This window comes from Malaclemys terrapin, chromosome 13 (genome assembly GCF_027887155.1).
Source record: "Malaclemys terrapin pileata isolate rMalTer1 chromosome 13, rMalTer1.hap1, whole genome shotgun sequence".
In the NCBI taxonomy this organism is placed as follows: Eukaryota; Metazoa; Chordata; order Testudines; family Emydidae; genus Malaclemys; species Malaclemys terrapin.
In genome coordinates this window covers 1,448,663-1,464,820 of record NC_071517.1, presented here as the reverse complement: position 1 = coordinate 1,464,820, position 16,158 = coordinate 1,448,663, and the positions used below count along the sequence as shown (strand labels likewise).

General features: G+C 53.4%; 1 protein-coding gene across 10 annotated transcripts in view; it reads left to right on the top strand.

The window, feature by feature from the left end:
* RBFOX3 (RNA binding fox-1 homolog 3) overlaps positions 1 to 16,158 on the top strand; it is a 333,267-nt gene that overhangs the window by 192,437 nt on the left and 124,672 nt on the right. For 4 of the 10 annotated variants that reach the window (XM_054048041.1, XM_054048038.1, XM_054048045.1 and 1 more), the window contains one exon: positions 5,574 to 5,695. The exons of the other annotated variants lie outside the window; for them this stretch is intronic. The gene's annotated coding sequence lies outside the window, so the exon portion shown is untranslated. The remainder of the gene's footprint in view (positions 1 to 5,573; positions 5,696 to 16,158) is intronic. 10 annotated transcript variants of the gene reach the window in all.

Below are 16,158 nucleotides of genomic sequence, written 5' to 3'. Positions count from 1 at the left end.
TTGGCTGGACCACACTGCAGCCAGGGGAGGGGGAGGTTATGGTGCCCCCCAGGTGCTCATAATGAATCCTAGATGCTGTCATGTGAATAAAGATGATGCTAATAAAGCAGGGAGGAGCAAGTGTTTGGAATCTGAGAGAACAAGGCAGGGCTGGGATGGAAATAAAAGGCACGTATAACTTCTCCATCTTCTGGTGATTGATCAGAGGAGGATGGGAAAGTCAGAGCTGGGGTTAGTACTGGGAGAGATTTCTCTGCAATGGGGTCTGTTAGAAATATTGCAGTACTGTGTGTGTGTGTGTGTGTGTGTGTGTGAGACAACACACCTCCATCCTGACTCCTGGCCCCCTTGCTAGTCTAGTCCTGGGCTCCCAAAACAGCTGACAGTGCACTGATCTGCATCCCCCACGTACAATTTCTATCCTCTCCCCAGCACCAGCTCTGCTTATGTTCCTCAAGCAGGTGAGAAGAGTGTCCCTCAATTCTGACCTGCAACCCCCTGTTATCCCACCTCAATGCTTACAGCCCCCACTACTCTTCCTGTCCTGCATCCCTGTGACGGGCTGGATCACAGAAACCCCCTTGGGAGTTGCCACCTGATGTGCCAAGACTACCTCTGCTCCTGTTTTCCCTGCCAGCTCAGGACTTCAGCACCCTGTTTTGCTGAGCCAGACTTTTCCATTTGCTCCAACATGGACCCAGGGTCTGAATCACTTGCCCCAAAGCTGCAAGTTTACCTGAAAACAGCTCACAGAAGTGTGCTTGTTTTTAGCACTCAGATGCCCAACTCCCAATGGGGTCTAAACCCAGATAAATTTGTTTTACCCTGCATAAAGCTTATGCAGGGCAAACTCATAAATTGTTCGCCCTCTATAACATTGATAGAGAGATATGCACAGTTGTTTGCTTCCCTAGGTAGTAATACATACTCTGAGTAAATTACTAAATAAAAAGTGATTTTATTAAATACAGAAAGCAGGATTTAAGTGGTTCCAAGTAGTAACAGACAGAACAAAGTAAGTCACCAAGCAAAATAAAATAAAATGTGCAAATCTATGCCTAATCAAACTGAATACAGATAATCTCACCCTTAGAGATGCTTCAGTAAATTTTTTCTTAGACTGGACACCTTTCAGGCCTGGGCACAATTCTTTCCCCTGGTACAGCTCTTGTTGCAGCTCAGGTGATAGCTAGGGGATTCTTCATGATGGCTCCTCTCCCTTTCTTTCTTCTCTTTCACCCCTTTATATATCTTTTGCATAAGGCGAGAACCCTTTGTCCCTCTGGGTTTCCACCCCTCCTCCCCCCCATGGGAAAAGCACCAGGATAAAGATGGATTCCAGTTCAGGTGACATGATCACATGTCACTGCAAGACTTCATTACTCACTTGCCAGCACACACATATACAGGAAGACTCACAGGTAAACACAGCCATCTGCAGACAATGAGAGTCATCAAGATTCCAAACCATCACTAATGGCCCACACTTTACATAATTAGAATAGGCCCTCAGAGTTATATTTTATATTTCTAGTTTTAGATACAAGAGTGGTACATTTATACAAATCGGATGATCACACTCAGTAGATTATAAGATTTGTAATGATACCTCACAAGAGACCTTTTGCATGAAGCATATCCCAGTTACGTTATATTCACTTTTTACCATATTTTTCTAAAACCATATAGACTGCACAATGTCACAATCCCTACACAACAGCTTTGCCAGTGGCATCTCATTCCTGACCTGTGCACCTGCCCTGCCAGCACTCCTTGGTTGTGACCTGCAGCACCTCCTGCAGTTCCTAGCTCCCCCACCTTCCACGCACAGCTGTGCCAGCACACCCCAGTCCTCACCTACACTTTCACTGCTATGCCCATCCTCTTTCTGACCTGACAATCATGCTAGACTCTGTGCTGAGTCTTTGCATGTTTCCCACGTCCATTATGCATTAGTCTGAGGCTGCCCAACTCATTTTCTGTGTGACCAGATCAGCAGGTGGTGCTTCCTCCAGAAGTGAAGGGCTAGTTCACTAACCCGCAATGCCAGGGAGCCCCCCTCCCCCACTTGCCCTGTGCAAGGAAGATCTACAGCTGTATTTTGGGGAGGCTAATAAGAGTGCCTTAGTGCAGGGGTTCTCAAACGTCATTGCACTCCGACGCCCTTCTGACAACAAGTATTACTTCATGACCCCTGGAGGGGGGACCAAAGTCTGAGCCCACCTGAGCCCCACTGCTCTGGGCAGGGAGACCAAAGCTGAAGCTCAAGGGCTGAAGCAGGGGGCCTACAGCCGGAGTCCCGCCATGCAGGGCTGAACCCCTCAGGCTTTGGCTTCCACCCTGGGCAGTGGGGCTTGGGCTTCAGCCCTGGGCCTCAGCAAGTCTAAGCCAGCCCTGGTGACCTCATTCAAAGGGGGTCGTGACCCACAGTTCGAGAACCACTGCCTTAGTATTATGTTGTGGTAGTGTCCAAAGGCCCTGATCAGGATTGGGACTTGTACTAGGCACTGCACACGCCAAAGAGAGACCGTCCCAGAGAGCATGCTTTGCACGTGTGTCCATCTCAAGCTTTGGGTACCCCTTACCACAAACAGGAGTCCTTAAATCACATGAAAGCACAGAGTAGGGAAGCAACTTGCCCACGGTCTCATAACCAGAGAGTGGCAGAACCACTAATAGGACCCAGGTCTCCTGACTCCTACATCCACACTCTGACTGCTAGATCATTCTGCTTCCCTGCTTCTGACATGCTCAGAGCTAGAGCTTGATGTCCTTTGGCTCAAGCTGAGGAAAGGTTGGAGGGGGGCAGGAGGTTCCGAAAGCTTCTCGCCCCATGCCATGCTCCACTAAGGCTGTGATGTCCAGCAGTGCTTAGCTACAGGGAGGAGAGGTGCCTCTGGGCAGCATGTGTTGTGGGTCAAGTTCTGTCCCACCTCCTCCAGACCCCACTGCCAATAGTGTCTTAAAAAAACAATTGATTTTCCTTGCTGCTAGTGCTTAAGCTGGACTTTGCAGCAGCAGCAGGAGAAGAGGCCTGATTAGAATCTCTCTGAAGAGGGCAGTGAGTTATAATAATGGACACTCTTCTAGCTGTCTGTGCCGCTCATAAATCTATCCCCTTCCGAAAGTGCAGATGGTCCATAATCGTCCATCATTCCAGAGTTCAGCACCGTACAGCTCCTGGGTGGGTTTCTCCTCTGAGGCTTCTTTTTCTGCAAGCTAAACGGAACTGCGACTCCATGCAAGCTCTTTCTGTAATGGAGTGTGAGCAGCCCAACCGTCAGCAGTGATTTAGGAGAGAACGGACAATAAATATCCTGAGGTTGGGGCTGGAAGCAGCCAGCATGAGAGGGAGGGAGCCAGGCCTGTAACTGTACTTACACAGACCAGTGTGGGTGGCTACTTAGCCAGGGCTTGGGCAGCTCACTGGGCTTGTGGGGGCAGGGGCTGGAATAGGGGAGACTGAGGGATCTTTCCCTGAGCACCTGGGGTTGCAGCATTAGCCTGGGTTGAAATGCTGAGCTGTGTGGAGGCTCGGTCCTCCCGTCCCCTCACAGCCTGCACTGGGTCCCCAGAGTGGTGGTAGCTCAAAGCAGTACCATGGTGGTCCTGTAAGAGTGGGCCCTCAGGATACTCCTGTGTGGCAGGTCCCAGGTGGCTCCAGCATGGCATCGCTGTAGGAATCAATGCAGTGCCATTCCAAGGTTGGTGCAGTGATTTCAGCCAGTGCCAGCAGCAGCAGTAAGAAGGGACATGTCGAGGAGGTGAGTCGTCAGGTCAGGAAGGGCCCTGGACACGTTTTGAGGAGTGGACAGTGTTTCAGTGTCTCATTTCCCCATCCCCTCTTCCACATGCCCCAATGATGGATTACGCTCTGCATCCTTGAGCTGGGGGGCTGGTCTCTTTCCTTGCCCCTGCTAACCCGCATCTTGCCTGGGCTGAGTTTGAAGGGGAAGCTGGGAACTTAGTTGGAGAGGCAGAGACAGGAGGCAGGTGTCCGGTACCTTGCACTGCTGTCAGCTGCAGCCGAAGAGGCTGCTCCTAACCAGGCTGAGAGCAAAGCAGTGTGTTTAATTACCGTTTCCAGCCAGGGAGCCAGCCTGCCGCTCACTAACCCATAAAACCAGAGTTTGCGTCACAGGATTCAGGCTGCCCCTCTTATCGGTGCCGCTGGTGCAAAATGTGCGTTTTGAAGGCTAAAACTGCACCCCTCAACTCATTTGCCAGATGTCAGCTAGCATCAGGGCTGCCACTGGCCCATGGCTGATTGGTTGGCGCATGGAAAGGCTCTGCTGTATGGCATGCACCCTTCTGGCAGAGAGAACGTTACAATGCACAGTCCAGGTCACTCGGTGCCACTTACTGGCTGTTTATTTCCTGCGCTGTTAGCTTCTTTTCCTCCCGGCCCTGCTTTGTGCTGTGCTGCTCTTGGGGTAGCTTGTGCTCTCAGCACTTGGCGTGCAAGGCAACCAATCTCAGCTGCTGGAAGGTGCTGTATTCTCATGCCTCATGCTGTGTTCTCCTGGCCTTGGAGGCTGGCATACTCTTGTGTCTCAGCTCTCCTTAGCAAGTCCTTTCTTATCCCTGCACCTGTGGTGGGGAGGATTGGGCAAGCTGCTGCTGCTTCTCCATGGGAACCTGAAGGATTGCAAACAGATTTAACAGTGTGAGTGCGGAGTTCTCCCCTCCCCAGCTCTGCAGCGGAGCAGCCCGCTATGACATCTCTCTGGTCACCGATTTAAAAAGTTCTTTCATTTCCATTTTAATGAGATGTTGGTACTGCCCCATACCTCTCTCAAGCTGCAGGCAGAGTGAGCAGCTTGCACAGTCATGGCACAGGGTGCAAAACTCAACAGCTCCTCTGCAAAGCCAGCATAAAGGAGAGCAGAAGACTTCTAATTCCCTCTGGTGTGGAAAACAGGGCCAGCAGTTGGGGAGAGCTTGTGAATTGTAACCTCTCACACTCCTAAAGTGCTTCACAGCCTAATTAAAGCAATGGCAGCAACTCCCACCCCCACTGAAACGCTCCCATGGGACGCAGCACAGCTGTCTAAGACAGGAACTGAAGAAAAGTTCCAAATCCACTTGAAGCTGCAGGGAAATTTAGGGAGACAGAAGCTAAGGGTGGGAACACTCCCCTTCGGCAGCTCCAACTAGGGTGACCAGACAGCAAGTGTGAAAAATCGGGACAGGGGGTGGAGGGTATTAGGAGCCTATATAAGAAAAAGACCAAAAATCAGGACTGTCCCTGTAAAATCGGGACATCTGGTCAGCCTAGCTCCAACAGAGCCTGTCACGGATCCCTCTGGGGTCAGAACAGGTTTGGAATGAGAAGCTAGAAGAGGATTCATGTTCTCCCTCTCTCTTCCGTTCCCGCCCATTCTCTTCCTTCCTGTATCTTCCTGCTTGCTCCCCAGGAGATCTCACAGCACCTTTCCCAACATGCAAAGCGAGCGGCCTTGTGTGCAGCAAGATATCCAGCAGCCCATTGTCCCTAACAAAACAAACTCCCTTTGTGCTCATCTGCCTTCACAATAACCCGGATCCAACAACTTTCTCTGCCTTCCCCCTAGAATCTGGGTGCAGAATTGTCCTCTGGCACCTCATCAAGCAAATAGTCAACAGAATTCCAAGTCATTGATCTGCTGCAGCCTCAGGACACAGAGAACCCAGGGAGGCAGAGTTTGAAAACAAAGTAAGTGCGGCAAGTCTCCATTACAGCAGTCTTTCCTCTCGGCAGCTTCAGCCCCTGCTTGTTACTGGTTTAAGGTGTTAAAGGTGCCCTGGCTTTGGGGCTGGTTACAGGCACCTCTCCACAGTCTCTTCAGCCCTTGCTTTTCCCTCTTGGCGTGTGTGTTGGTGTCTCTCGGGGTTTTCGATGGTTCCCCGCTCTCTTTGGCTCCTGCCTTGTTCCCCCTGGCTGGTCCCCACTAGGGAGAAGCCTGCAGACGCGTGCTGCAGTATTGACACTGACGGTGGTGGTGCAGGCAGAATGTGAAACCCAGCTGTGTTAAGTATCTTTATCGACTCCTGCGTGGGAGTCAATAGCAGCTTTATTATAGTTATTGTACTTGGTAGTTAATATCTGCCACGTGTCTGAGTCTGTAGAGACCAGGCGATGAGGGCAAGGGCTGAACAGCGGCTCGTCGGGTTCAGACCCTCCTTGGCCTAGAGTCAGGGCACAGATTCCTCTCTGTGGGGCTTGAGCCGTGGGCCTGAGGTTTTCATTCTTCAGCCTGGCCAGCACCCTTTAAGGAGCATCTAATCCCAGCCTTCCCTGGGGAGGGAGTTTTACCCCTGTCACCTCCCTTCCCTGGAGTTCTGGCTTTCCAGCACGTTCCTGGGCTCCGGAGGTTGAACAACCCAAGTGCTAAGCTGCAGTTTATGGTATGGTTTTGTCTGAGGCAATCCCATTCCAGTTTATTTGGGTTAATTGTCCCCTCTGCTCCCCCATGAAGAAATGGTAGATGGCACATTCAGGTTGCCAGCCTGGTCTGTACAGAAATCTTTGCAGTAGCCCCAAGCGGGAAATGGGGCCCATTGTTTGCCCTGGCAGGCAGCAAGGGGCGCTAATAGGAAATATCAGAGCTTTCCTCCAAGGAGCCCTCCACTAAACCTCTGCCTGCCAGAAGCTGGGACTGGATGACAGGGGATGGATCACTGAATAAATTGCCTAGTTCTGTTCACTCCCTCTGAAGCACCTGCCACTGGCCTTTGTCGGAAGACAGGCTGCTGGGCTAAACGGATCATTGGTCTGACCCAGTGTGGCCATTTTTCTGTTCCTGGTGCCAAGCAAGCTGTATTCAATTCAATCTCCTTTTGATTGGCGCTGCCTCCAGGGTGAGCTCCAGAGGATGCACCCACCTCTGCCGAGTGGCATAATTTACAAGAGTCCCGTGGCGTGGCATTTAAGTGCCTCTATTAACACTGTGCATTTTGCTCATTGCAGGCCTGGGCCCACTGAGACCCTCGTGTGGCAGGCAGCCTGCAGAAACGCTAGGTTGCTTTAATTGGTTTGAAGCTCTTGCTGCCGGCCGTGGAGGGGTCTCTTTCCTTGAGTAATGACCTGGAATTTGATCAAGCGGCTTTTATTAGCTTGTAATACTAGAAGTGTAAATGTATGGAATCAAAGCAAGGCAGGCTCTGGCATGTGCTGAGAACCACAGGGCTGGGGAGGAGAGTGGCTCTCACTGCCAGCCGCCCTGGCAAATTAAAACAACCCAGCATCCTGTTAGAGGAATTGAGCTCCTAATGATAGTGCTGCTCTCACATGAGCAGGCACATGCTGCCAGAGCAGCCCAGCTGCCTCCACACTGTGGAAGAAATTCAGCCTCTGCTGCACAGGTGACCCTTCCCATCCTGAGGGATCCTCCCCGTTCCATGGGGCAGAGCCCACTTTGCCATGGATCTGTGCCCCTCCCAGTGCCCATATGGTTGGCAGGTCCATGGTGCTCTTTGCAGACCCCGTGCCTGCTGGCATTCTGATAATCGTTTCCTAAAGAGCATCGAGGCTGAACCATGTTCCAATGCTCAGTCTATTAGAGCACGTTCTAGTCTCCTGGGGAAGCAGGGGAAGCTCCTTCACTGGAGCCATTTAAAGATAAATACGCCCTAGGGAGCAATCCTGCAGGGGGCTCTGGGGGAAGATTCCATTCCCATCTCTGGCAGCTTTGCTTCCACCTGCGAATCCTGTGAGACCTAGAGCTCTGCGCGCTGTCACCTGCACTCAGACTTCCTCCTCTGGCACTACCTGGCCTTCCTGTGGCACTGGGGTGCCTCGGCGTGTCCTTTCACTGAGAACGACTCTCTCCTTGCTGAATCCAGCTGTCAGCCTGGCTGTGCGTGTGCTGGGCACCTTGACAAGGGAGTTAGCTGGCCTGATGGCTCCTGCTGGAACAGCTGCACAGAGGAGAGCTGCTTTCCCTAGTCAGTGAGAGGCTCTGGCTGTAGCAGTGAGTTCTTAGGGGTCCTGGGTATGTCTGCACTGCAATTGGGTGGTGTGATTGCAGCACATGTAGGCATGCCCCAGCTACCTTCCATCTAGCTAGATCAAAGCTCGCTTGAGTACCAATAGCAGGGTGGCAGGGGTGGTGCCATGGGCTCACGGATTGATCACGTGTGTACCCAGGGTTCTGGGCAGGATCGTCCTTGGGATGCTCGTCTGTGCTGCCATGGCCACTGTGACGAACTGGGCCTGTTCTCACTGTGGTCTGTGAATGCTGACAGGGGAGTGTGCTGGGATAGTCTGCATTACAGGATGGGATCTGCCCGAGGGCGCATACCTGAGTGTGTAACATGAGAACCCAGGAAGGGGTTGAAGGCGAGGCGACTCCTTAGCCGGGGAAACTGAACAAAGGCTGTGGAAGGGGTCGCTGAAAGCAGAGGGCGGGAAGCAGGCTGGAAGGAGGCTGGAGAGATGGCTGGGAGGCAGAGATGGCTCTGACCCCCCAAAGGGGGGTGGGCTGGCATGCCCTGGGACCCCAAGCTGGACCTAACTGAGGGGGGGGCCCTGTTGTCTGTGCCTGCAAGACCTGTCTTGGACTGTATTCCTGTCATCCAAATAAACCTTCTGCTCTACTGGCTGGCTGAGAGTCATGGTGAATCGCAGGAAGCCGGGGGTGCAGGGCCCTGAGTCCCCCAATACTCCGTGACAGCCACACTGCTGTTGTTACTCGTGCTACCTTTGATCTAACTCGGGTGTGTCTAAACAAGTTGCAGTCACGCTGATTGCAGGAGACATATCCATTGCCTGGAAACAGGCCCCGGGGACTGATAATAGCCACAGGGGGCTGAGCCAGTGAGGGGTGGTGTCGCTGTCAGGTGTATGTGTGTGGGAGATAGTGGTAGAGAGATCTAGGCAGTGACATGGCTGCAGGGGTAGAGAACACAGGTGGCATTGGAGGTGTGGAGGACAGCACTGGGTAGGCGCCAGGGTCAGATTTATTGTGGCTGGGACACAGCACAGAAGTCAGGAATGACAGGAGAAGCCCAGGTGGCAGAGGGGGAGTATGTTTGTGTGGGGCGGTGGAGGTGCAGGGCTCAGGATTATCAGGACTGGGGCACAAGCGTGGAGGTCAGGAATGCCTGGGTTGGGGATAGAGGCAGGAGAGGAGTACCCATGTGGGTGTGGGGAGGCTGGGACATGTCTGTCTGGGGAGGAGGCAGGATTTCAAGAAAGGAAATTCCTGTGGTGCGTGCCAGTTTGGTGAATCTCTTTCATCGGTATTTGTCATTTGTCTGTGTCAAGAGCAGCACCCAGTGCGGGACTGTCGGTATGGCTGGGTTCTCATTTAGAGCCCGTTGGCAGGGCATCTGTACACGCCTCTGCAGAGATCTGCACAGAGGCCGTGTCTGTTTCTGGTGTTACTGTGGGAACCCTGGGGTTTGCACCACGTGCCAGTGCTGTCTAGTTGGCTGGGCTGGGCCTGTTTGGCGGTGGATCCTGCTCTTCGGTTTTGGTGTGTAACAGGCACTGGGGAATGTGGGTTTGAATAGGACTCTCAGTAGCCCCAGAGCCATAGGCCTAGCGTGTTGGCATTGCCAGACGTTGCTGCACTGCCTACCCTGCACAGGAGAGCAGCAGAATTGCTTGGCATTGGCGTGCATGTCTGCTGAGAACAGCAGCGGCACTAGGAACCCACCATGGCAGAGGAGCAGGGCTGGGGCAGCAAACCCAAGGGTGATTATTGGGCAGGTTGGTGGGAGCTGGCACCTCGCTTTGCCTGCAGTGGATACAGGCAGCTGGTTTCCCTTCTCCTGACCAGCTGTTTGTCAAACTTCTGCCAGAACAACTCCCAGCCTTTAGGTCCTGTGCCAGCCCCAAAGCCCCTGCACTGACTCTCCCTGTCCTGGAGGTACCAGCCCTTGTGCTGGCTAGTGGCTCTGAGGGCAGCTCCAGCCCTGGCGTTCTCCCTGTCCCAGCCACTTTCCCGAATGGGGAGGGCTTGCGGCCAGCGAGGAGGTTCTGGCAGCAGCTGCCGGGTTTAAGCTAATAAACCAATGTTAAGTATCCACTCACTGGAGCCCCCTGACGTCTCTTTATGTGCTGAGAGGAGCCAGAGGGTCCTGACGCCTCTGAACTGATGATTGGTTTTGTAATGCTAATAACTAGAGAGGAACAGGTAGCACTGCGGCAGGAGAGCCGTTGCCTCCCTCCCCCGGGCCCCTAACACAGTGCCTTGCCAAGCAAACGTGTGGGGGGCAGCAGCATCCCGCCACCCTGGCACAGCAGGAGCTGCTCCACAGGCCTCTTCCGCTCTCCTCCCCTCTTCAGTGAGTCGCTATTAAGTCAGTTACCCCAGCCCTGGAACCTTCTCTGGCTATTAATCTCCATTGCTCTGGTCCATAGGTCTCTTGGGAGTAGGTGGTATTCCTGGGTCTTGTCACAGCAGCCCCCTGCTCCATGTCCTCTGCTTCGCTGGCTGAGTTCAGCTGACCCCCTGTTGTTCTCCTGGCACTGCCCTCTGAGAGTCGATGGGAGTGTGATTAGTCCCAGCACCACAGCCTTGTGAAGCCAGGCACCCAGCAGGCGGCTTCCTGCTATCTGCTCAGCGTGGGGAGGAGGGGTGGCAGCACTGGCTCCTCCAGGCTGGGCCTTTTCTGACTGCCCCAGAGAGTGGGTGGGAACACGTGCAGTAATGGCGCATGCCGTCAAGTGTTGGGGAGCTCTCCCCAAGCACAGACAGGAGCCCCACTGAGGTTGCTTGGCCCACAGGGAACCTTGGTGTGTTATCCAGATGCAGGAGATAGTGAGACTGTCTGCTGCCCGGATTCCAGCCTAGGGAATGGCAGCTGGCTGGGCCGAGCTCCCCTGCAGTCTGGCATGAAGAGGGGGTTCTGAACAGCTAGCATAAGCTGTTGCCTTCTGCCCCAGTGAGGCTACTTCTCCAGCCTGGTAAGAAAGTGATGCCTATGTGTAGTTTGCATCATCAATTTGTAAAACACTTTGGGACGTACCTGCTGCAAGATGCTGTATGAGAGGGAGGCCGTTCCTGTCTGGGGTGGGATGTAGGTGTAGCAGAGGGTTGGACACCCACACACACACACACCCATGTTATGCTGTGAGATTCTCTCAGCAGCAGAATGAGTCGGTAAGTGACACAATGGAGCCAGAACTCCAGGCTGTTCCAGGCCAGTTTGCAAAAAGTTGGAGGATCGGGAAAGCAGAGGTCTTTAGAAATCCATTGCTCCTATAATTACACATGTGATGTTGCTCATAGCTACCTACCTACACACCATGCTCCTCACTGACCAGGAGGATGTGGTGTGCCCCTTTTCACCTAGCCCACACAACGGTGCAGGTTTCTATGCTGCCCTATTGTCCATCCTGGTGTATCCCATCCCTGCTGAGGGCTCAGCGCCTTTGTCCTTAACAGACAGCACTAGGAAAGGGGTTCTGGGTATTGCATGGCCACCTTTGCTATTTAGACCCTCTTCCATCTACAGCAGAAGGTTCTCAAGGCTGCTCTGGCAGTGGGGATTATAATGGGACTTAAGTGGGAGGGGAGCTGAGCTGCACCAGCTGCCCTTGGCCTGAGAGCGAGCCTCCCACTGTAACGGGGGGGCCTGATATGGTGGGGAGAGAGGCCTGTACTGAGAGGGGGGTCTGAGCTGGAGCCTTAGCATCAGGGACTCCACGTCCCCCCCTCCCACACACCCCGCCACACCTTAGCTTGCAAATAGCTCTCTTTGTATTGCACACAGTGCTCAGGCTGAACTGCGGGGAGGCGCCACAAACCCTTCACCAGGGCCAGTGCTGGCCCACCTTGCATCTCAGGCTGGGAAAGTGCTGCGTCAATTCCCGAGTGCACTCCCAGCTAACACGCGCCCCTCCCTGCATGGGGGTGGAGGAGCATAACCATTTCTCCCAGTGTGAACCAACAGTGCACCCTGTGCTGCTAGAGGAACTGGGGAGACTCCGGGGTATGTGTACGCTGCACACTAAGCCCATGGCTCTGGGACCTGGGCTCCTGGACTCGCTGTTTCCCAGCTCGAGTGTCCACACTTCATTGTACGCCTGGGTTTACAAGTGCTAGACCCAGGTCTCACAGCCGAGCTAATGTCCATACTGCCCCACTCAGACCTCTGTGGCTTGAGCTGCATCCACAGTGCAAAATGACAGGGCTTGGACCTGAGACCCAGCAGGACTCAGGCTCTGACCCATCCCCCAAGGAGGGCCCTAGGACCTGCTCCTGAGCACTTGCTGGATTTGTGAGTGGATGGAAGCGGGGCTTGGGCTCAAACCTGAGTCAGAGCCTGGGCTTAGTGTGCAGTGGAGACATATTCCAGCTTCTCTCAGGGCTTGGCCGGAATTGCCCTGAGCCTTCCCTTTGCTGCAGCATATCAGTACTGAAGACTGTTGTGATAAACTGAGACTGTTCTTAATGTGGTCTTTGAATGCTGAGTGGGGAGTGTTGGCTGGGATGGCAGGGGAGTATGGCTAGGATGGTCTGCATGGGGGGATGGGAGACTGGCCGAGGGAGGATACCTGAGCATGTAATATGAGAACCCAGGAAGGGGTTAGAGGCCAGGTGACACCTTTGCCCTGAAACAGAACAAAGGGGAGCAAGTTTCAGAGCTGGCTGGTGGAATGGCTGGGAGACAGCCCCCTTGGGAGGTCAGAGTCCTGTCTATGGTGCCCTGGGACCCCAAGATGTACCTAATTTGGGGGGGTCCTGTTGTCTGTGCCTGCAAGACCTATCTTGGTCTGTGTTCCTGTCGTCTAAATAAACCTTCTGCTTTACTGGCTGACTGAGAGACATGGTGAATTGCAGGAAGCCGGGGGTGCAGGGCCTGGTGTCCCTCCACACTCTGTGACAACTGTTATTAGCCAATCCTCTGGCAGCATGCAAATCGGGCTGTGTATAATAGATAATAATTAATAGACTGCTTAGACGGCTAGCTAGGTAAGTAGATAAATAATTTTAATTATCCTTGGGGAGGCTGTAAATTCGCACACAGCCCTTTATTAAACTCTCTGTTTACAACAGTCATTTATATTGCGTGTCATTTTGCATAAAACCCCCTTGGGGTCAAATAACACTGTGTAATAACTGCTCCGTTATTACCGTCTCCTCTGCTTGAGAGCAGGTAGCGAAGAGCTGTCAGAGCAGCACAGGGCACAGCATGCAGGCGCCCTAGGGTTCCACTCAGTTCCCTTAGGCCTTGTACTTCAGGCAGGATTTTCATTCCACTCCCCAGTGACGGCCTGAGCCTATTAATGCCCTTGGCTGAGGTTTCCCTTTATTGCATCGGATGTCACACTGAATTTGGGCTGCTATAAAGGAAAATCTCACTGGAAAGGCCTGGGGACTGACTGCGAGTGATTGATTCCCAGGTGGACAGATTGGGGATCTCCCTTATCTCCTCCAAAAATAACCAACTGCCTGTCCACGGGGCCAGGCATAGGATGGATTGGTTTGCTTTGGTCTGTTGCCTCCTCCTTGGCTTGTCTGGCAGGGGAGACGGATGGAGGGTGACGAGGTACTAGAGGACATTAAACCATTTGTGCCAAGCAGCCATCAGCAACTTGCAGCCTGATCCCACCCTGCTCTGAAAGAGCAGTCTGGCTTGCAGCCTTTCCAAGCCCAGCACCCAGATAGGCCAGATTGCCTTTGGTTTGATGTCAGGCGGGCATCAGCAGAGCTGAGGTGGGGGGAGGGCAAAAAAAGTACCTTTGCTTTCATGAGCACCAAGTTCACACCATGAAATCCAGACCCAGCTTCCTTCCAAGCCAGCCGTCCAGGGCCTTGTCTACACTAGGACTTGAGGTGTTATGTTAGCACATGTTCTAATCGTCTAGTGTAGATAAGGCCCCTGGCCATTAGCATGGGCTAGGCTGTTGGAGTTCAAGCCCAAGAGATCGACCTGTCCGGTGCCTGTGAAAGTCTGCACTGCCCTGTGTACGCTGTCATGTTCTGCAGGGAACTTGGCCATTCAGAGCTGTTGAGTTACCACCTCTGAGCCAGAGGATGCTGGGAACATCCTGCCAGCAGAACACGCAGGGTAAAATCAGTGAGGACACTGCAACAAGTGGGCTGACGGTGTCAGGTGACGGAGGGACAGAAGCTGGACTGGAGATGCAAAGCTCTTTCTGGGTTTTACTGAGAGCAGAATGTACTGCAGTAATTCCCTGCGGGTTAGCTCTGCCGCTGCCCCAGCCCCTGCCGTTGAAGCAGATGCTGCAGGGGCTTCAGCGCTGCCTGTTTTAATGAGCTCTCTTCTGGGCCAACAGGGGAAAGAAGGTAGTGACACTAAAAGTTAGTTTCTGCCTCCCTTCCCCGTTAGCCTCTGCCTTTTCTAGGGCTCTTTGTAATTGCAGAGATGAATTTTGGTGCCTGCAAATGAGGGGATGTCTGGCCAGAGCTAAACAAATGCAGCCAAATGCTGATGAAACTCCTCTCCCAGGCATGTTTACATGCTGCTCCTCACTCCCGACCACTAGCCTCCCTGCCTTTCCAGTCTCCAGTCCCCCAAGCTCTCTGATACTTCTTAGTCCAGGGAGGGACTGTGAGAGAAGCACTTTGCTCGCAGTTCGAACCCCAGTTTCCCCGTGTTTGTGGCTAGAAGCCAGAGGTAAGGTGAGGCTTTTCCAGGAGCTATAGTTTTAAACAAGCTCAATCCTGTATTTGTAGTACAATAGTCTCTCCCCCGACCATTTCCAGTCTCTGACCCCTGAGCTCTCTGCCAACCAATAGAGGACAAGGCCTGCGAGAGGGGAAAAGAGGGCTCAGATAGGGGGGTTTGACACCTAGGCAAGGGGAAAGAGACGCCAAGCATGTGGCTTCTGGCCCTGGCAGGGAGGAAATCTGGATCAGCTGTCCTTTGGAAACACCTGTGGCATGGAGCTTGCATGTGCTGAATGCCAGCTGCCATCCCTACGAGCATCTTTCCCCTCTGCTGCTCAGGCTGCAGCACCTTTACGTCTTCCTGGGGTCCTCCTGCAGTTGTGTCCCATGAAGAGAAAGCACATGGAGCAAAAGCTGCCAGCATCTTCCACTGATTGAGTCATCTTATCGGAAGCAGCGGGGGATAGTCTGCCTTGGCAGGGCCCTGCAGCTCTGTACGTTTCCGAGAGCTCTGAGTACTGCACAGGACAGAGAGCAAACGCCCAGAGGAAACTTCAGATCCATCAAAGTGCTGGCACTCTCCAGCTGACGGACTTCATTTGCACATTGCTGGGGGTCTGCAGATTGGACCCAATGTCTGGCACTGAAGGAGAGCTTGGGCAGACTGACACTGCCTGTGAGCTGAGCAGCGTTAGCCACTTGAAGTTGGAACTCACTAGCAAAATCTTAACCACCTAATCAGAGCCATTGCCATGTTACACAGAGATGTCTCTTCTTATGGATGCCTTGTTGGTCCCAGGGTATTAGAGAGACAAGGTGCGGGAGGTAATAGCTTTGATTGGTGAGAGAGACAAGCATTCTGCTGGAGGCATGCACCCATCAGCCTGTTTGTGCATGTGTGTGTCACTCAGACTCACACCCTGCAGGCAGGTATCTGTCACTCCTGCCTGCAGCTTGTGCTGGGCGTGAATGTGGCACCCTGCTCAGTGTGAACAAAACTGATCGGCTACACTTCTGGCGCTCTGGAGTATGTCTACACTGCTGCTGGGAGTCTGCTTCCCAGCTAGCATGTTACAAATAGCAGTGAGGACGTTGTGGCAAGGGTCGCAGCTCTGGCTGACCACCCAAGCTCAGGCCTGGAGGGCTGGGCAGGCTTGGACTCTGGCAGCTAGCGTGAGCTGCCACCAGTGCCCACACTGCTAGTTTTGACATGCTGCCTCGAGCAGACCTAGCACGAGTCTGTCTACCTGGGCTGGGAGGCATGCTTTCCCCCTAGTGTGTCCCCGCAAAGCCACAGCCTGGTCGATGGGCTACATGGGTAGGTGGGGCTTGGCTGCCATTGGCTCAGAACCCAAGAGCTTAAACCAGCTTTGATCTCCCAAGTCCAGCATGCTCAGGGTTAGCCCAGACAGCTGCGCACACATCCAGTGCCATGTAGGGCACGTGGTGTTTGCCCCATTAGCCATGCTGGTGTATTAGGGGAGTGTGGATTCTGTGCCTGTGATGGTGAGCCCCACAAGGGATTAATGTGTCCAACCCCCCTCCAGCTGTGAATCTGCTGCCAGTGAGAACTGGTGTCCTTCCAAATTCC